Source organism: Coregonus clupeaformis, chromosome 5, assembly GCF_020615455.1.
Source record: "Coregonus clupeaformis isolate EN_2021a chromosome 5, ASM2061545v1, whole genome shotgun sequence".
NCBI classification, from domain to species: Eukaryota; Metazoa; Chordata; class Actinopteri; order Salmoniformes; family Salmonidae; genus Coregonus; species Coregonus clupeaformis.
This window is the reverse complement of record NC_059196.1, coordinates 6884424-6905043: the sequence shown is the minus strand read 5'-3', so window position 1 is coordinate 6905043 and position 20620 is coordinate 6884424. Positions and strand designations below refer to the sequence as shown.

The 20620-nt window shown below is 47.8% G+C and overlaps 1 protein-coding gene, 1 non-coding gene and 1 pseudogene across 2 annotated transcripts in view; 2 read left to right on the top strand and 1 right to left on the bottom strand.

Moving 5' to 3' along the window:
* The window catches only part of LOC121556807, a 33036-nt pseudogene extending 24042 nt beyond the window's left edge, over nt 1–8994 (bottom strand).
* LOC121559873 (replication protein A 70 kDa DNA-binding subunit-like) overlaps nt 824–20620 on the top strand; it is a 62384-nt gene continuing 42587 nt past the window's right edge. Inside the window, exon 1 of the mRNA XM_041872951.2 lies at nt 824–1004. The gene's annotated coding sequence lies outside the window, so the exon portion shown is untranslated. The remainder of the gene's footprint in view (nt 1005–20620) is intronic.
* On the top strand, nt 19723–19796 carry trnap-ugg. The gene has a single exon. It is a non-coding gene; the product is annotated as a tRNA-Pro (tRNA).

Sequence of the window (20620 nt, the reverse complement as noted above, 5' to 3'; positions counted from 1 at the left end):
TGGGGGAAAATGCTTTCCAATCTCTCCTAACAAAATCCTCGCCCCCTCTGCCAAAGCCCATTCCCAGTGGGGGGTGAGATATCAAACACAATGAGCAACTAAAACTTGAAATCTGCTGCCATGCCTGTTCATGTGGGGGTAAAGTTCAGTTCAGCACTCATTTGTCCTAGCCTGTGTAGAAGTCTGTTTGTGGTAACATTCCACTCCAAACATTGTTTCGCATAAGGCAGAGCACTTTACCCCTACCTACATGTACAAATTACCTTGACTAACCTGTACCCCCGCACATTGACTTGGTACCGGTACCCCCTGTATATAGCCTCATTATTACTGGGCTCCCGATTGGCGCAGCGGTCTAAGGCACTGCATCTCAGTGCTTGAGGCGTCACTACAGACCCCCTGGTTTAATTCCAGGCTGTATCACAACCGGCCGTGATTGGTAGTCCCATAGGGTGGCGCACAATTGGCACAGCGTCGTCCGGGTTTGGCCGGTGTAGGCCGTCATTGTAAATAAGAATTTGTTCTTAACTGACTTGCCTAGTTAAATAAAGGTAAAATAAAACAAAAAATTATTGTTATTATTTTTGTAAATATTTTCTTATCTCTATTTTCTTAAAACTGAATTGTTGGTTAAGGGCTTGTAAGTAAGCATTTCACGGTAAGGTCTACACCTGTTGTATTCGGCGCATGTGACAAATACAATTTGATTTGATTTTGATTTGAAGGAGTGTAATGTTAGCAGAAAATAGGTCTGGATTTCAGGCTACATTTGTCCAGGGCAAAGTCCAGCACTGTAGCATTCAACTTGGTATTTTCTGGATGTGTGTAGTGTAGGGATAGTGGAGCGACGGTCAAAGGGAGTGAAAGTATCAGCCCTGACATCTGGACTGAAATGAGATCGCTGTGAGACATGGTGGCGGAACAGACAGTGGAGCTGAGAAACATGGAGGCCAAACTGAGGGACAGTGAGAAACAGGTGGAGGAGCTGAAGACCAAGAACACTGGTAGAGTCTCATTATACTATTCTATACTATTCTACTGTATCTTAGTCCATGCCGCTCTGTCATTGCTCATCCATATATGTATATATTCTTAATTCCATTCCTTACTTAGATTTGTGTGTATTGGGTATATGTTGTGAAATTGTTTGATATTACTTGTTAGATATTACTGCACTGTCGGAGCTAGAAGCACAAGCATTTCGCTACACCCGCAATAACATCTGCTAAACACGTGTATGTGACAAATAAAATCTGATTTGATTAGGACCTACACTGAAAGGAGCACTACCGCAAACCAACTCAAACCAAAGGTGTTTATCATCCACATGCAAATAGTGTGCATGTGTATGATTAATCTACTGTAGTCAAGGAGTGATGTGAGAGAACATACACCTTTTAGAACAGTTGAAGATGTTAAGATAATATCATGTAGTAGGATGGCCAGAATTAGTGACTAAATCAATAGAGGCCTGAGAATTTTTTGGGTCAAAAATCAGGAAAATTGCATCGCGTCAGCTAGGCTGGATTCTATGCCAGAATTAAGGCTACAGGCTACCTGGCTCACTTTCCCGTTGAACTCGTCATCTTTCTTCTCGAATCTGCAGGACATAAAACAAACAATATAGAGGTAAGATGGATATTGCTTTTTAGACATAAAATGTAGTATTTTGATATTATAGTACACTACCGTTCAAATGTTTGGGGTCACTTAGAAATGTCATTGTTTTCAAAAGAAAAGCAACTTTTTTTGTCCATTAAAATAACATTTACATTTTTGTTTTTACATTTTAGTCATTTAGCAGATGCTCTTATCCAGAGCGACTTACAGTTATTTGCTACAAACAAGAGTAGGGTATATTTCAGACTGTGACAGTGGGATGTGGGAGGTCTTCCAAGTGCACTTTTGAGCAAATAGGCCTATGTCACGGTCGTCTATGTCGTCTAAGTATGACCAAGGCGCAGCGTGTCCAAGAAACATGACTTTATTTGAGTAAAGCACGTAATACAAAACAAAAGACGACTCAATGAAGTCCACGGTACACTGACCGAAACGGAACAAAAACCCACAACCCACATGAGAACACAAACAGTTTAAATATGGCTCCCAGTCAGAGATAACGAGCCGACAGCTGACACTCGTTACCTCCGATTGGGAGTCACACGACACTACAAATAACTCACCCAAAACACAACCAAACGAATACACCCTATACAACAAAACCCCACAACAAAACCCAACAAAACAAATACACCCTGGCTCAAATACAAAAGTCCCGGAGCCAGAGTGTCACAGTACCCCCCCCTAAAGGTGCGACCTCCGGGCGCACCAGCATACAGTCTAGGGGAGGGTCTGGGTGGGCGTCTGTCCACGGTGGCGGTTCTGGCCCTGGTCGTGGTCCCCACCCCACCTTAGTCACCACCCGCTTCCCTAGCCTCCTCCACATGACCACCCTCCAACTTACCCCACCTGGATTTAGGGGCAGCACCGGGCTAAGAGGCAGCATCGGGCTAAGGGACAGCATCGGGCTAAGGGACAGCATCGGGCTAAGGGACAGCACCGGACTCAATGGCGGATCCTGGCTGGCTGACTCTGGCGGATACTGGCTGGACGGCTCTGGCGGATCCTGGCTGGACGGCTCATGGCTGGCTGAAAGATCTGGCTGCTCATGGCTGGCTGACGGATCTGGCTGCTCATGGCTGGCTGACGGATCTGGCTGCTCATGGCTGGCTGACGGATCTGGCTGCTCATGGCTGGCTGACGGATCTGGCTGCTCATGGCTGGCTGACGGATCTGGCTGCTCATGGCTGGCTGACTGATCTGGCTGCTCATGGCTGGCTGACGGATCTGGCTGCTCATGGCTGGCGGAAGGCTCTGGCTGATCCTGTCTGGCGGAAGGCTCTGGCTGATCCTGTCTGGCGGAAGGCTCTAGCGGCTCCGGTCTGGCGGACGGCTTTGAAGGCTCATGGCAGACGGGCGGCTTTGCAGGCTCAGTACAGATGGCCAGTTCAAGCGCCTTAGGGCAGACGGGCAGTTCAGGCCCCGTTGGGCAGACGGCAGACTCTGGCCGTCTGAGGCGCACCGTAGGCCTGGTGCGTGGTGCCGGAACTGGAGGTACCGGGCTGAGGACACGCATCTCAGGGCTAGTGCGGGGAGAAGCAACAGGGCATGCTGGACCCTGGGGACGCACATAAGGCCTAGTGCGGAGAGCAGGAACAGGGCATGCTGGACCCTGGGGACGCACATAAGGCCTAGTGCGGAGAGCAGCAACAGGACGCACAGGACTCGGGGAACACACAGGAGGCTTGGTGCGTGGTGTAGGCACTGGTGGGGAAAAGGCTGGAGACACGCACCATACAGCTAGTGCGTGGAGGAGACACAGGGCTCTGCAGACGTACAGGAAGCCTAGTGCGTGGTGTAGGCACTGGTGGTACTGGACTGGAGCGGGGAGGTGGCGCCGGAACTACCGGACCGTGCAGGCTTACTGGCCCCCTTGAGCACTGAGCCTGCCCAACCTTACCCGGGTTGATGCTCCCCGTCGCCCGACCAGTACGGGGAGGTGGAATAACCCGCACCGGCCTATGTGGGCGAACCGGGGACACCATGCGTAAGGCTGGTGCCATGTAAGCCGGCCCGAGGAGACGCACTGGTGGCCAGATGCGTTGGGCCGGCTTCATGACATCCGGCTCAACGCTCAATCTAGCCCGGCCGATACGTGGAGCTGGAATGTACCGAACCGGGCTATGCCTGCGTACAGGAGACACCATGCGCTCTACTGCGTAACACGGTGTCTGCCCGTACTCTCGCTCTCCACGGTAAGTCCAGGGAGTAGGCGCAGGTCTCCTACCTGACTTCGCCACACTCCCTTTAAGCCCCCCCCCAAGAAATTTTTGGGTAGTACCCACGGGCTTCCAGCCTCGACTCCGTGCTGCCTCCTCATACCACCTCCTCTCGGCTTTAGCTGCCTCCAGCTCTTCACGAGGGCGGCGATATTCTCCCGGTTGTGCCCAAGGACCCTTTCCATCCAGTATCTCCTCCCATGTCCATGAATCCTTGATAGGCGTCCATAAATCCTGTGTAGGTAGGTCCTGTTGCCGCTTGACACGCTGCTTGGTCCTTTTACGGTGGGTTTTTCTGTCACGGTCGTCTATGTCGTCTAAGTATGACCAAGGCGCAGCGTGTCCAAGAAACATGACTTTATTTGAGTAAAGCACGTAATACAAAACAAAAGACGACTCAATGAAGTCCACGGTACACTGACCGAAACGGAACAAAAACCCACAACCCACATGAGAACACAAACAGTTTAAATATGGCTCCCAATCAGAGATAACGAGCCGACAGCTGACACTCGTTACCTCCGATTGGGAGTCACACGACACTACAAATAACTCACCCAAAACACAACCAAACGAATACACCCTATACAACAAAACCCCACAACAAAACCCAACAAAACAAATACACCCTGGCTCAAATACAAAAGTCCCGGAGCCAGAGTGTCACAGCCTAATTGTTTTTCAATGTTGAATGTTTTTTTCCTTTGGTATTTTAGCCTTGGAGGCCAGAATGACAACCAGTGAGAGCCAGTTGTGGGATTTGAAGTCAGAATGCAGGTAAAACAGATGTGAACTTAACACAAATGTTATGCAAAAAACTGTAAATATTGTTCAATAAATCCAGTTCAACATGATTTATTGAACAAACTTGATGTATTGAACAATATTTACAATTCTTCATTTTGTGTTCTCTCCTGTGTCAACAGCGCAGGCAGACCCAAGGTGGCATTCTACACCTCTTTGTCTAACTTGGGAGCAATGCATGTCGGACCCTTCAACACTGAAACCACATTGGTCTACAAAACAGTCATCACAAACATTGGCACGGCCTACAGCCCAACTACAGTTAGCGTCTTCAGTGCTTACACACCAACCTACATGTCCACAGTGGCCAGCTACAGACACTGAGTCCAACATCACTGGCAGGCTGCGCCAGTGTCTATAAGAGACAGACATTGTTGATCTCTCCCCATTTTCCCCTCTCTTCAGGAGATACTTGGCCGCGTTTCTGGGCCCGAGTACCCTAGAGATGGGCTCAAACAGGTACCAGGCAGCATACACAGCAGTGGACTCCTCTAGCATGAGCGCCAGCACAAAGGGCAGGAGGAGCTCCAGCCCCTCAGCTGTGATGACTCCCTGTAACAGTGTCTCCAGCTGCTGCCATAGGTGGAAGACCACATCGCGACCTTGAAGGCTGCAGGTGGTCTCCATCTTGGAATGGTAGGAGTAGATGAAATGGTGGAGGGCAGGGAAATAGGTGGGGAAAGGCAACGGGGAGAGGATGGGGCTCAGTAACTGACAGGGGTTTGGGGGCGGGAGACCCTCATAAATGGGGTCGTATTTAAAAAGAAGAGGGTGAGGACAACATGGTTTCTCTACGTTGGCTTTGGAGGAGTGCTGGCGTAGATGTATCAGTGTTTCCAGAGCGTGATGCAGTGGCAGGGGAACGTCACGCAGGCTGGCCGAACATAGCTTTATCACAGCCTGGAAGCGCTCACTCAGGGGGGTGCCTGGTTTCACGCCCCGCAGTTTAGACGAGTAGAAGATCTCTGCTATGAGGACGCCCAGAGCCTGCATGTCCCTCTGGTAGAGTTCTGCTAGAGAGGGGAGACATTGTGGCGCTCCTGTCCTCTCCTTCCTGGAGTCAGATTGGTGCCAGACTTGTGCATGCAGGCTCTTCACCAGAAAGTTGTTCAGTTTCTCCAGCTCTTCAAGAGGTTGAAGTGGACTGAAGCCCTCAGGCAGGGTGATCTTGAAGTCTTCTGTGTTGTTGGCACCACTCACACTCCCCTCTGCGTGCTTCTTGTTTATGGTGCCCCCTCTCTGTACCATGGCACTGCATATGCCAGAGCCCAGGGCGCTGGTGGCATTACCTGATGCCCCCTCCCCTGAGAAAGAGCTGGGCGACTGGGACACCACCATGGCTGGTTGCTCTCCTCCAGTCTTCCCCCCAGACCTTGCTGTGCTGATGAGAGGTAGAGGGACAGAGAAGGTAGTGGAGGTGCCAGTGGAGGTCCCTCCACTGAGTGAGTCCAGAGCCTCCATACCTTGTTCTAGCTCTTCATCTCGGTCCACCATGGTCCAGCCACTTGACTCACACCCCGTGGCCTCTGGGACCATTCCGTCCACCATGGCATCTAGCGGTGGGATCTGTAGAGGAGGCACATTGAGAATGGCGGGGCCCAGGAGAGGGGATTCAGGTGGTGAGTACTGGTAAGGTGCAAGGCGGGGTGGGTGGGGCTGGTCAAACAGCTGGACCTCCCCGTAGCTGGTCAGATGGGTGTGGTTATCCACCAGGTGCAGGCACACGTTCTTGGCCTTGACGGCTTCTTTACCGGACAGCAGTAGTGCAGCTGCTGAGACACCTCTAGGCACCTCGATTAACTCCTCACAGGAGTTACACCATGGGGGAACTTCCAGATCCGGCATGTCAGGGTGGATGGAGCAGAATATGGAGTGATCTGTGTAGAACTCTGGGATACATTCATCCGGGGTCCAGCTCTGGATGCGTTCCATACTGGCTGGGTATTCGTTCGGTTCCCACTGAGACCTGACATGGGTGTCTGCCGGGCCCTGTAGACGTAGTAGGTGATGTCTGACAACACGTCTGAGATTTGATGGGGCACGTGTAGGTGTTCAGACTGCCCTGAACCACTGGCGCCTACAGACCCACCCAGACCCAAGTCTCCTATAATACTGACTGCCCCACCTCCGTTAGCCACCACTGCTGAAAGGGCCTCTTTGGTCATCTCATAGGTAAAGTCCAGCTGCTTGTCTCCTTTATTCAGCCTGAACTTGGACCGCCTGAGGTCCCGGAACCTCCCATATGGCACAGTGAAGTCCACCACCCAGGGCAGGACCGGGTGGTAGTTAGGGTCTCCCTCCCTTCTTAGACTCCCGAGTGGCGCAGTGGTCTCCTGTGGAGAGCTCTCCCTGCAGGACATAGCGGTGGACGAGCAGCTCTGCAGCCGCCTCAAGGTCACCCTGCCGCGGCCGGCTCTGTCGCAGCCGGCCACGACCGGGAAACCCATGGGCGGTGCACAATTGGTCCAGCGTCGTCCAAGGTAGGGGAGGGTTTGGCCGGCAGGGATGTGGGTTCGTTTCCCACGGGGGCCAGTATAAAAAATAAAATAAAATAAAAACATGTATGCATTCACTAACTGTAAGTCGCTCTGGATAAGAACGTCTGCTAAATGACTAAAATGTAATGTAAATGTCCAGCTAACCTGTTCAGCCCCATCAGGTAGCGGAAGTTGCTGACTCTACCATGGACCCAGTCCAGGACCAAGGACTTGAGCTCATCGAAACAATCCCTGCACAGCCTCTTATCACAGTCACTTTTCACATCTGGGCCCTGCTCCCTCGCCTTGATGCTTCTTGGCACTTTTCCCTCAGTAACATAGCAGTCAGCCTCTCTGTCCTCCCCCAGCTCTTCATAATGGGCCAGGGTGACCTTGAGGCAGCTGCAGAGCTGCTCGTCCACCGCTATGTCCTGCAGGGAGAGCTCTCCACAGGACAGCCCCGACACCTGACAGGCCCGCAACGCGATCAGTAACTGGTAGAGGATGAACAGCACTTTGGCATGGCTGTTGGCCAGCTTGGCTGGGCTGTAGGTGACAATGTTGTGGAGTGAGTACTGGGTGTAGGGGAGAACCACGTAGAGCAAGTCTGCTGACTCCAGTAGGCACTCAGCAGAGAGGACGTTAGGACACAGTTGGTCTGAGGGGTGCTTAGAGGAGGAGGAGCTGCTTGGGGAGAATGGGTTGTCTTTGTCCTTGTCTCTGGCAGAGGAGAGGGATGGCGACACGGGGATGGAGACGAACGTAGAGCGAAGAGCTTCTGCAGCGCTTGGCGCACAGCATCTATGGCTGCTACATGTATCTGCTACGTAGCCCCTGCATAGGGCTGCACGTGGCTGTGATGAGCCTCGCACCACAGGTTTCTGTGAAAGGACCAAAACAGATATGAGTACGTAACGACTCTCAACCATTTTTTATCACACATTCATAAATGCAGGGCAACATTTTACAAATCATTTCTTAGGAGTTTTACATTTTAATGTAAATGCTTAAAATACTGTATAATGCTGTTATTTCGCAATTAAAGTTGACCAAAAAAATTGGAACAGGACCTGAAATTACATTGTGATACCCCCTGAATGGTCTTCATGAAAGAATCCTGGGAGACTAGTTGGCAGCCTGGGTCCCTTGCCAGCCTGTAGCTCAGCTTGCTCTTCCTCAGGCCCTGGATGCACACGCGGGTCCAGCCAGGAGGCAGCTTCACCAGGGAGCGCTGGAGATAGGTGCGAATCTCTGCCTCACTGGCGCTCTCTGAACGGGCACAACGGATGACCCTCCTCTCCCTTAGGCCCATCACCCAGCGGGTGGGGACCAGGGCCACAAGCTCTTGAGGCCGGGGCCCTGGACCCAGCTGCCGACAGTCCACCCCTAGGTCCTTCTCTACAGCCGACACTAGCCATTCCATGGTGACCTACTCCTCCAGGCCTGACAGACTGACAGACAGGAGTGACACACTGTCCTGCTGTCCTCCCACTGGCTCACTCCTAACTACCAGGACAGAGGATGACTCTCTCTCACTCTTCCATGGAAGGAGGAAGTGCTGACATGTAGGAGTGGGGTTGTGTCTGACAATGTTTCCTGTGAAGACATTTGAAACAGAATATAAATTATCAAGTTGCATTACAATTTAAAATTTTAAATTTAATGAACCTGGTTAATGGTTTAACGGTTGAAATAAAATACAAATCTGCGTAGAAACAAGACTTTCATTAATTTTACACTAAACCAATGAGTGAGCTTGTCCAGGGGTGGTGCTGCTGATATGAATGATAGCTAAGCTGCTACTGCTTATTATCTACCGTGTTGTCTATTCACTTTACCCCTACCCATATGTACTGTACATATCTACCTCGTACCCCTGCACATCGACTCTGTACTGGTACCCTGTGTATATAGCCAAGTTATCCTTACTCATTGTGTATTTATTCCTTGTGTTATTAACTTTCTATTATTTTTCTCTCTGCACTTGTTGTTTATGAAGCATGTGACAAATAAAATGTGATTTGATTGATTTGAGCTGTGAGGTTGAGAGGTTGTCAACTTTACTGTCTCGTTAGGATAAGCTCAACTCACATGACTCTCCTACTGCCTATCCAATGGCTTTTCAAGGAAATAGATAGATCCAGCCAGCTAATCAACACAAGTGCAACAAGTGAAAGCTCAGTGGAAGATGAAGGAATATGAAGATGAGAGGTGCTAGTTATCATGCCACTTCATCTTCCACTGAGCCATTGGACAGGCAGTAGGAGAGTCATGTGAGCAGAGCTTAGCCTAACGAGACGGGTCTAACTGCAGACCGAGTTTACTACATGCCGCGCCCAGTACGTGTCACTTACTACTGCCATTGAGGCAGCTAGCTAGCTAGGACAGGGTTTCCCAAACTTGGTCCTGGCCTCCTCCCCTCCCCTGTACTCCCTGTTCACCCATGACTGCATGGCCAGGCACGACTCCAACACCATTATTAAGTTTGCCGACGACACAACAGTGGTAGGCCTGATCACCGACAATGAGACAGCCTATAGGGAGGCCTGGCCGTGTGGTGCCAGGATAACAACCTCTCCCTCAACATGATCAAGACAAAGGAGATGATTGTGGACTACAGGAAAAGGAGGACCGAACATGCCTCCATTCTCATCGACGGGGCTGTAGTGGAGCAGGTTGAGAGCTTCAAGTTCCTTGGTGTCCACATCACCAACAAACTATCATGGTCCAAACACACCAAGACAGTCGTGAAGAGGGCACGACAAAGCTTATTCCCACTCAGGAGACTGAAAAGATTTGGCATGGGTCCTCAGATCCTCAAAAAGTTATACAGCTGCACCATCGAGAGCATCCTGACTGGTTGCATCACTGCCTGGTATGGCAACTGCTCGGCCTCCGACCGCAAGGCACTACAGAGGGTAGTACGTACGGCCCAGTACATCACTGAGGCCAAGCTTCCTGCCATCCAGGACCTCTATACCAGGTGGTGTCAGAGGAAGGCCCTAAAAATTGTCAAAGACTCCAGCCACCCTATTCATAGACTGTTCTCTCTGCTACCGCACGGCAAGCGGTACCGGAGCGCCAAGTCTAGGTCCAAAAGGATTCTTAACAGCTTCTACCCCCAAGCCATAAGACTCCAACTAATCAAATGGCTACCCGGATTATTTACTTCACACTTATTTTTCTTACAACTGCATTGTTGGTTAATAAGGGCTTGTAAGTAAGCAATTCACTGTAAGGTCTACACCTGTTGTATTCGGCGGATGTGACAAATACATTTGATTTGATTTGAAAGCAGCACTCAGCATGCTGGGTGGAAGGAAACTGTGTACAGGTGTCTCCTAGCTAGCTAGCAGCCTCCTTATTCAGTGGGGTTTTTCGGTGGTTGGCATCCAACGATGTTGGTGCATTATGTTACCGCCACCTATTGTGCTGGAGTGTGGGCCAAAGACAGCGCTAGCAGCTTCAATGGCAGCGGGAGCGGCATATAGTAAGTGATGCCTAGTGGGCGCGGCAAGTAGTATCCGCAGTCTGCAGATTATTGAACGGGACTGGTACCAGAGAAGGAAGAGGAAGCGAGACACCCCACTAGCTGTTTTTTTCCCCCTGGTTCAATGAAAATCAATGAACTAAGTAGACCAGACCCAGCAAGGTGCTATTGCATTGGTGTCTATGGGATACACACCCAGTTAAGTAGACGCGAATGTACTTTTTTTTTTTTACGGTAAACAGCCTGAATGAACAGCAGAATGAACTACCTTCATGTATCCACCAACCATCTTTGCTGGTACTAGCAATGTCAGTGTTGTAGCTAAATAGTGAGCTAACTAGCTAAAAGTATTATATTTCAGTCTCCAAGTCCTACGAAACTTTACAGTAATGCATATGTAACAGGTCAAAGAATTACAGATTTTTGCAACCGTTCATTTTCTATTTTTTATTTTATTTTGTGAGTTGATTTCACCAAAATATTGTATTGTTCAGCATTTCGTGTAGTTTACAGATATTGGGAGAGTTAGTTGTGTAAGTGCGCCCTCTAGAGTGTTGGTTTGGTTATATGTGGAGTTGTCTCATGCTTTTCTCAGTCTGCATTCTACTCGACTGAGAGAGGTATGTGTTCACTTCGGCGTGATATAAACTTGATATACCTGTTAAAACTAAAACGTTTCAGTGCACATAGTAACTTGTATGTATATTATATGATGAGTGTACATACATTTAATCAAGCTGTGTCGTGAATTTAGCTATTTTTGAGAGTTTGAGAAATTGCTAACTTAGCTAACCTCGTGTTTTGTTTAGCTGTAAGTTAGCGATCGTCATTCTATCCTCTTGTGTTGAAGCCCACGTTTCAGTTGTTTTTTTTATGTCAGGCGGATTCTGGTCGAGGGTAGAGTTTTGAACATTTTCTCTCCTTGATGTCTCCTTGATGTATGTATTCCCAATATCAGGTTAAAAATATGTGTTCATTTAAAATGTTTTTATGTATTGATTAGTGTTTAATGGCACTGAAAAGCTCAAATGTGAAGGATTACATGTTGCTTCGTGCATATTACTGTATGTATTACCTATTTGAAAGATGGTTTATGTCATGTTGCACAGTATTAATGTAAAGGCTAAAAGCTCAGAGTTTTTGGCAGAGATAACATGCAATATGACACATACATAAGATATACACCAGATGCGATGTTTATTTTCCAATTATGTTGTATTTTATTCCTTGGATTTTTGAATGTGATTATACTGAGTCTGCATTCTACTCGACTGAGAGAGGCGGATTCTGGTCGCGGGTAGAGTTTTGAACATTTTCTCTCCTTGATGTTGAACAGATTGAGAGAGTTGTACACAATAAAGTGCCTTCAAGTACGCCAGTGTCTTGTCTTCAGTGCACCGGAACACAACGCAGTAGTCGGCAACGAGCAGACCGCGCCGGCTACATTGGTGCCGTGACCCGGATATCTTCGCTTCAGATCATCGCCAGGGTGATCGCCGGTGGTTGCTGTGACGAGTAGGAACCTCTTCGGAACGTTGACAAGTATAAGGGCAAACATTAATGTGGAAATTGTAACTCTTAATTGCTTACCTCAGCTACTTCTATCATTTTACTTTTTTTTTTCATATTCACATGTTCTGGTGATTCACATATCATTACCATAGTCTATTACAACTTTCTATTTTTTTTTTTTTAAATGACTGATGGTAAGGATGCGCAGACACCATTTAGTGTTGGAGATGCTGCAGGGGTAAGCCTGGGGAGGGGCAGGTTTATGAGTAGGGTGGAGAGCACGCCGGTTAGGGGTGCTGGTATACTAGGCAGACCTGTACTCTCGTCCACACGCTTACGCACTGATGAATATTCCCCCGCACCACACATGCGTAGCTTAAGAGATGCTCCAGACATTGCAAGCAGCGTTAGTTCAGTGGGCCGTCCTGCATTTTCATACACTCACACCCAAACAGATGAACATTCTCCACGTCAGCCAGTGTCTAGTTCACATGTGAGTTCTGCAGACCTAGGGAGTCTCATCACACAGTTAGCTCATGAAATAGGAGAGAACATTGCTAGCCAATTACAGAGATCTGTTGGTAGTGCAGATAACCAAACCACTCCTACGCCTAGCCTGAACTTAGGATATGGACAGTCTGATTTGAACATGACAGGAGTAAAGTTAGTCATGAAGACAGATGTCAAAGAGCCGCCGTACTTCAGGGGTGATGGAACAGACAAACATACAGTGCATGAGTGGGAAGAGATTATGAGCGTTTACCTGAATAAGAGGGTGTACACCCGCAAGAGCACTCCCAGGAGATAATGTCAAGACTAATGGGAAAGGCTAGAGACATTGTTAAAGTTACCCTGCGCAGTATGCCATCGCTGCAGCCAGCTGAGAACTCCAAGCTCATCTTTGATATTCTGAAACAACATTTCAGTGAGTTAACCTACTCCTCTATGCCTTTAGCAGATTTCTATAACACACTTCCTCTGGCCGGAGAAAGTCCCATGGACTATTGGATACGCTTGAACAAGGCTGTGGATGTCGCAGATGAGTGTCTGAGAAGGCAGGGGCGAAACATTGAGGACCCCTCTCACGAAGTCACAATGATGCTGGTGAAACACTGTCCCGACCCCGCTCTTGCAAGTGTCCTAAAGTGCAAAACAGCTGAAAAGTGGACAGCAAATGAGATTCAGGAACACCTCGTTGAACATCAGAGAGAGGCTAGAACAATGTGTCAAGCCAAATCTTATCGGCCAAAGAACATTGGTGCACATGCTCAGGCATTAACCACAGAGACAGTCGCTGCTGAAAACCCAACAGACCTTACTGGTTACCCAAAGGCAATGGGGCTTCCATCCTCTCCTCAGACAGAGAGCATCTGCATGCAGTCTCTCATTGGCTTGCTGAACCGTGTGCTAGAGCAGACGGCACACACAACAGCAGTCGTGCCACCAAGCAGGGGGCCAGCAGCCATTGTTCAGAGTAGATGTAAAGTCTGTCAGTCTGCCGAACACTCAACTACTGCACACTGTAGACAGGCGAACCTCTGTATGGGCTGTTACAAGCCCGGCCACTGGAAGAGAGAATGCCAACAGCGCCGGCCAAGAATTAACGCTCAGCCACAGTTAGCGCACACACCACCTAACTCTGAGCAAGGTGGAGCCAGTTTAAACTAGATAGCTCACATATATTGGACAGTTATCTCGAGCAACACAAAAGGGTCTCCAGATGGCGAACAGTTTCTAGAAATGATGACCAGTCTCACAAGATGGAGGGGTGAAGATGTCCCAGGAAAAGTAGGGACAGTGAAGCTAACTCAGACGGTGACTCTCCTTCCCAAACAAGAGTACCTGCTGTGGGGAAGACTGCCAAGTAATACGCCCAAGTCACCTGGGAGTACAGTTATGGTGGAGCCTACAACCTCCAGGTGTGTGCCTCGGGGCATTATGGTGGGGAGAGTGGTAACACCGCTATGGGGAGATGGCTGGACTCCCATGAAAATCACTAATATCTCAGACAAACCACTCACACTGAAAAGGAACAGCAAGCTTGCGGACGTCTCTACTTGTGTTGCAGCTGAAGATCTCACACTGTTCCAGGGTTCCTGTCAGAGTGATGCTGGCTCTGTTGGAGTGACTCATGTGAAACAGGATGACAACGGTGACCTGAAAGACAGACTGCAGAAGTCTGGTCTAGGAAATGTCGACATCGATCATTGTGAAGCGAGCCCCTCCACCAAGCTCCAACTTGTGACATTGCTGGAGAAATATCAGGATATATTTTCAAAGCATCATCTTGACTGTGGAGAAGCCAAGGGCTTTGCCCATAGGATCCGCCTCACTGACGACCGTCCCTTCCGTCTTCCATATCGCAGAGTGCCGCCAGCCCACTATCAAAAGTTGCGCCAAGTTCTCACCGAGATGGAGGAACAGGAAATCATATGGAAATCAATGAGTGAATATGCTTCTCCACTCGTGATGGTTTGGAAGAAAAATGGCGACCTCCGGATATGCACAGACTTTCGATGGCTGAATGCAAGAACTATCAAGGATGCTCATCCTTTGCCCCATCTATCGGACTGCTTGGCTGCCCTTGGCGGTAATGCTGTCTTCAGCACCATGGACCTCACGTCTGGATTTTATAACTTGCCCATGCATGAGGAGGACAAAAAGTATACCGCCTTCACAACACCATTAGGCCTGCACGAGTATAACAGAATGCCACAGGGGCTTTGCAACAGTCCAGCGTCCTTCATGAGGATGATGCTGAGTATCTTTGGCGATCTTAACTTCAGCAGTCTCTTGTGCTACCTAGATGATCTCTTGATATTTGCCCCCAATGAACAGCAGGCCCTCAGCAGATTAGAGGTTGTTTTCCAGAGGCTACGGGAGCACAGTCTAAAGTTGAGTCCAAAAAAATGCCATCTGTTGCGGAGATCTGTGAAGTTTCTCGGACACATCGTTGACAGTGACGGTGTTGCTGTTGACCCAGAGAAGGTCGAGGTCATCACCAAAATGTCAAAGAGGGACTTGATGGAAGATGATGGCTGCACTCCTTCAGTTCACAGAGTGAAGTCATTCCTGGGGATGGTATTTTATTACCAACACTACATACCAAATTGCTCCTCCATCGCAAAACCCCTGTTTGCTCTCACAGCTGGCCAGAAACGGAGAGGAAAGGCCGGGAAGTACAGTCAGAATGCGGGAGTCTACAGAAAGCTCAAACCTGCGGATTGGACCCTTGACTGCGATTCCGCTTTCGCCGGTCTTAAGGGGAAGCTCCTGAATTGTGTGGTCCTTAGCCATCCAGACTTTTCTAAGCCCTTGGTTCTGTCCATTGATGCGTCTCTTGATGGCCTTGGGGCAGTTCTGTCCCAGATACCAGAAGGAGAAACGAAGGCACGCCCGATCGCCTTTGCCAGCAAGACCCTCACTGGCTCACAAAAGAGGTATCCTGCTCACCGACTGGAGTTCTTGGCGCTCAAATGGAGTGTTTGTGAAAAATTCAGCCACTGGTTGAAAGGCCACACTTTTACAGTGTGGACCGACAATAATCCTTTGACCTATATAATGACCAAACCAAAACTTGACGCTTGCGAACAGAGGTGGGTGGCAAAGCTTTCCCCATACACCTTCAGTATCAAACACATTCCTGGGGTAAAGAACATTGTGGCAGATGCCCTGAGTAGAGATCCGTTTGCTAAATCAGTGAGCCAAAGGTAGATCAGTGAGCCCTATGGAAGTCTTTTGGCTGAGGCGGAGGGAACCAAAGAGGAGAAAGTCCAAGATCTCTTCCGGAGTAAGACCCAGTGTCTCCAGGCACATGATGCAGGGTGCTGTGTAACTATGGACCCCACTCAAGACAGGCTGGCCGGCAGTCAAGAACCCTCTCATGTGAAATCTGCTTGTGAAGCTCATGTAGAGTGGGAAAGGGGAGCAGAGATAAGAGCAACACAGTTTCTCAATGTTCTTCCCCAGGCGGTGCCCTCAGAACAAGACACACTTCCAGCCCTCTCCATCGGCGAGCTGAGGCACAGCCAGGAAATAGATCCAGTTATCAGGGAAGTCCTGCCACTCATTCAGAGGGGTGAGCCACCACCTAGGCGAGGGAGGAGGAGGTTAGCTCTTACGACCCAGACACTGTGCAAGCAGTGGCATCATCTAAAAGTCCAGGACGGAGTCCTATATAGGGTAACCAAAGACCCATTAAGCAGAGAGAAGAGGTATCAGTTTGTGCTGCCTGCTAGCTTGAAGGCCAAAGCTCTCGCTGGTGTGCATGATTTCGCTGGGCATCAAGGGCAGGCTAGAACAGCACACCTCGCCCGACAGCGTTTCTTCTGGCCGCAAATGGGAAGAGACATCAAGGAATATGTGAAATGCTGCCAACGCTGTATCCTTGCAAAGACCCCTGAACCAGCTGCCCGAGCTCCCTTGGAGAGCATTCGCACTTCGGCACCCATGGAGCTGGTGTGCATTGATTTTTGGAGTGCTGAGGACTGTAAGCAAAGATCTGTCGATGTGTTAGTCATAACAGACCACTTTACAAAATTGGCTCATGCCTTTCCCTGCATAAACCAAACTGCAAAGCAAATAGCAAAGAAGTTATGGGATAACGTATTCTGCATCTACGGTTTCCCAGAGCGAATACATTCTGATCAAGGGGCCAATTTTGAAAGCAAACTCATAGCTGAACTCCTCAGCCTAACAGGGATTATGAAAACACACACAACAGCATACCATCCCATGGGAAATGGGCAAACCGAAAGGTTCAATAGGACACTTGGCAGTATGTTGCGTGCCCTACCCCTGACAGCTAAGCAACACTGGGTCCAACAGATACAGACTTTGACTTTTGCGTATAATGCCACCACTCATGAAACAACTGGATATCCTCCATTCTATTTGATGTATGGTCGAGTCCCCAGACTCCCAGTAGACATAGTCTTCAAACAAGTCTTGAGGGATCCAGTCGTGGTGAATTATAAGACCTATGCAGAGAAACTGATGGCGAACCTCCATGTGGCTGCCGACATAGCTCAGCAGCATGCGAGGAAAGGACAGCAACATCAAGCTGATGGCTACAACAAGAGAGTTCGTGGAACCCACTTGAACGTTGGCGACCGAGTTTTGTTAGCTAATAAAGCAGAGAGAGGGAAGAGGAAGTTAGCGGATAAGTGGGAAGCCACTATGTATACCATCATAGACCGGAACCTTCAGACTCACGTTTACAAAGTCAGAGACGAAAGTGGGAAAACAAAAGTTGTTTATCGGAATTTGATGTTGGACGTGAGCTTCTTGCCCATGCCAGAACTAAGCGATGAAGAGATGAATGGAGCTGCCTCGGATGTGGCCAGTGAGTTTCAGCCTCCTTCTGTTGATGCTTTGAGTGGCCTAGCAGTAGATGCTTCTGAGGACCGTACCTGTTCGTGGTTAAACGCATCCTCTGACTCTGAGTCTATTGGAGAAGCTGATGAGTCTGAGATGGAGAATGAGATGCCCCACTCTCTGTCCAGGAAGTCTGTTCAACTGACACCCACGAGAGCCCAGTCTAAAGAGGTCAGAGGCCAAGGGGGAAATGAATACTCACCTGTGAGAGACTTGTCGGATTCCAGTGACCCCTCTGATTTGCACATGACTGACACTGACTCTGTTGCCCCAATTGATGTTCCTGACTTAGATGAGACAGGGTCTTCGGACGTCAATTCACCTGTTACACTGACTGATAGTCAGATACCCTCCCAAGTACAAGGGTTTGAAAGTCAGGTTGTCAGAACACGTACTGGCAGGGTTGTTAAGGCAGTCGATCGCTTGATAGAGAACATGGTGCAAAAACCATTCACCAAGGGTTTTGTTACAGGAGTCAGAAGGTCACTGTCTTTCCGTTCTTTATTTTAGATACATTTTTGAGATTAAGATATTTTTCTTTATTACCAGTAGTATGACCTGGGTCATGAGATGTTCATATTGGAGGGAAAGTGTTCCAAGATCTCATATGGTGTATAAGGCATCATATTCACTAGAAGGGGCAGTAGCCTGATCAACTGCTGTTTTCTTTTAACTTACTTTGTAAGTAGCTTTATGCGCTGTATATGGGAAATGGAGTCCCAGGGCTATCTTGGACCAAGTGGACAAGAGTTTTATTCTATATGCTTTTGGTTATTTTCCACCCTCGACGTGCGAAGGATTTTGGTGAAATTAAAGAGGGGTGAATGTAACAGGTCAAAGAATTACAGATTTTTGCAACCGTTCATTTTCTATTTTTTATTTTATTTTGTGAGTTGATTTCACCAAAATATTGTATTGTTCAGCATTTCGTGTAGTTTACAGATATTGGGAGAGTTAGTTGTGTAAGTGCGCCCTCTAGAGTGTTGGTTTGGTTATATGCGGAGTTGTCTCATGCTTTTCTCAGTCTGCATTATACTCGACTGAGAGAGGTATGTGTTCACTTCGGCGTGATATAAACTTGATATACCTGTTAAAACTAAAACGTTTCAGTGCACATAGTAACTTGTATGTATATTATATAATGATCAAGCTGTGTCGTGAATTTAGCTATTTTTGAGAGTTTGAGAAATTGCTAACTTAGCTAACCTCGTGTTTTGTTTAGCTGTAAGTTAGCGATCTTCATTCTATCCTCTTGTGTTGAAGCCCACGTTTCAGTTTTTTTTTAAATGTTAGGCGGATTCTGGTCGAGGGTAGAGTTTTGAACATTTTCTCTCCTTGATGTTGAACAGGTATGTATTCCCAATATCAGGTTAAAAATATGTGTTCATTTAAAATGTTTTCATGTATTGATTAGTGTTTAATGGCACTGAAAAGCTCAAATGTGAAGGATTACATGTTGCTTCGTGCATATTACTGTACGTATTACCTATTTGAAAGATGGTTTATGTCATGTTGCACAGTATTAATGTAAAGGCTAAAAGCTCAGAGTTTTTGGCAGAGATAACATGCAATATGACACATACATAAGATATACACCAGATGCGATGTTTATTTTCCAATTATGTTGTATTTTATTCCTTGGATTTTTGAATGTGATTATACTGAGTCTGCATTCTACTCGACTGAGAGAGGCGGATTCTGGTCGAGGGTAGAGTTTTGAACATTTTCTCTCCTTGATGTTGAACAGATTGAGAGAGTTGTACACAATAAAGTGCCTTCAAGTACGCCAGTGTCTTGTCTTCAGTGCACCGGAACACAACGCAGTAGTCGGCAACGAGCAGACCGCGCCGGCTACACATAGAAAGAAATTGCAATGCATTCAGCGAGACACTCGCTAGCTAACTGAAAATATACGACAGAATAAAGATAGCGAACAATTTAATTAGCAAGCTAGCTGCAAATCTCAGCTAGCTAACTATTTATCTGTAACTTATACAACGTCAGGTGCCATACTGAGTCTGAAATCAATTAGGATTTTCTATTTGAGCAGATGCACAATTGTTGCATTTATATTTTTGTTCAGTATATATTTGCACATTACACTTTGTTAGATGGGGAGAAAAGTAGGATACCTTTCAAACGCAAGAAGAAGTTTAGAGCAAATTCCTGCTTTGCATTGCATTGTCTCCAATCAATGTAAAGAAAATATGGTGTCTATGTACAGGCCTCCTGTAGCTCAGTTGGTAGAGCATGGCGCTTGGAACGCCAGGGTTGTGGGTTTGATTCCTACTGGGGGCCAGTTTAAAAAATCTATGCACTCACTAACTGTAAGTCGCTCTGGATAAGAGTGACTGCTAAATGACTAAAAATGTTTTTTTTTTTTTTTAAGTAGTCCCGTGTAGCTCAGTTGGTAGTGCATGGTGCTTGCAACGCCAGGGTTGTGGGTTCGATTCCCACGGGGGGCCAGTATGAAAAAATAAGAATAATGTATGCACTCACTAATTGTAAGTTGCTCTGGATAAGATTATCTGCTAAATGACTAATAAAAATAATGTTTTAGGAGGGAAAGCATACTGCAGCAGCAGCTTCTGAACTGGGCGGACTTACCATTAGGCAACTAAGGTGATTGTCTGGGGCCTCACACCATCAGGGAGCCTTGTGAACTTGGCATAATTTTGTTTAATAATACATTTATTTCTGTTAACTTGCATTCCTCCTCCGCTTGAGGCCCTCCTCCTCTCGTGAGTAATCTCTGATGTGTGCTAGCGATTGTGGCAAATGGATCACTTTCCCTTTTCTTCATCAGAATTTAGCTGTAGCTTTTGAACGGTTGGGGCTACTATGACCCCCATGCCAGAAAGCTAATACTCTCAGGGACACTGACATGTCTTCTCTTTTCCTAAGACGCTCACAAGCCGTGTAGAACACGTTAGAAGGGACTGTGGCGTAAAGTAGCTTATAAAAAATACATGGGCGGGGCCTCTGCCTGGGGCCTCCAAATCACTAAAAGCCAATTTATGCTTGATCCGAAAATGTGTTTGGAGACTGGATGGAGGGTGTGATGCAATTTCGGAAGCCTCCAGAAGCACACAAAGGCCAAATTCAGCTCCATACCGCATAGC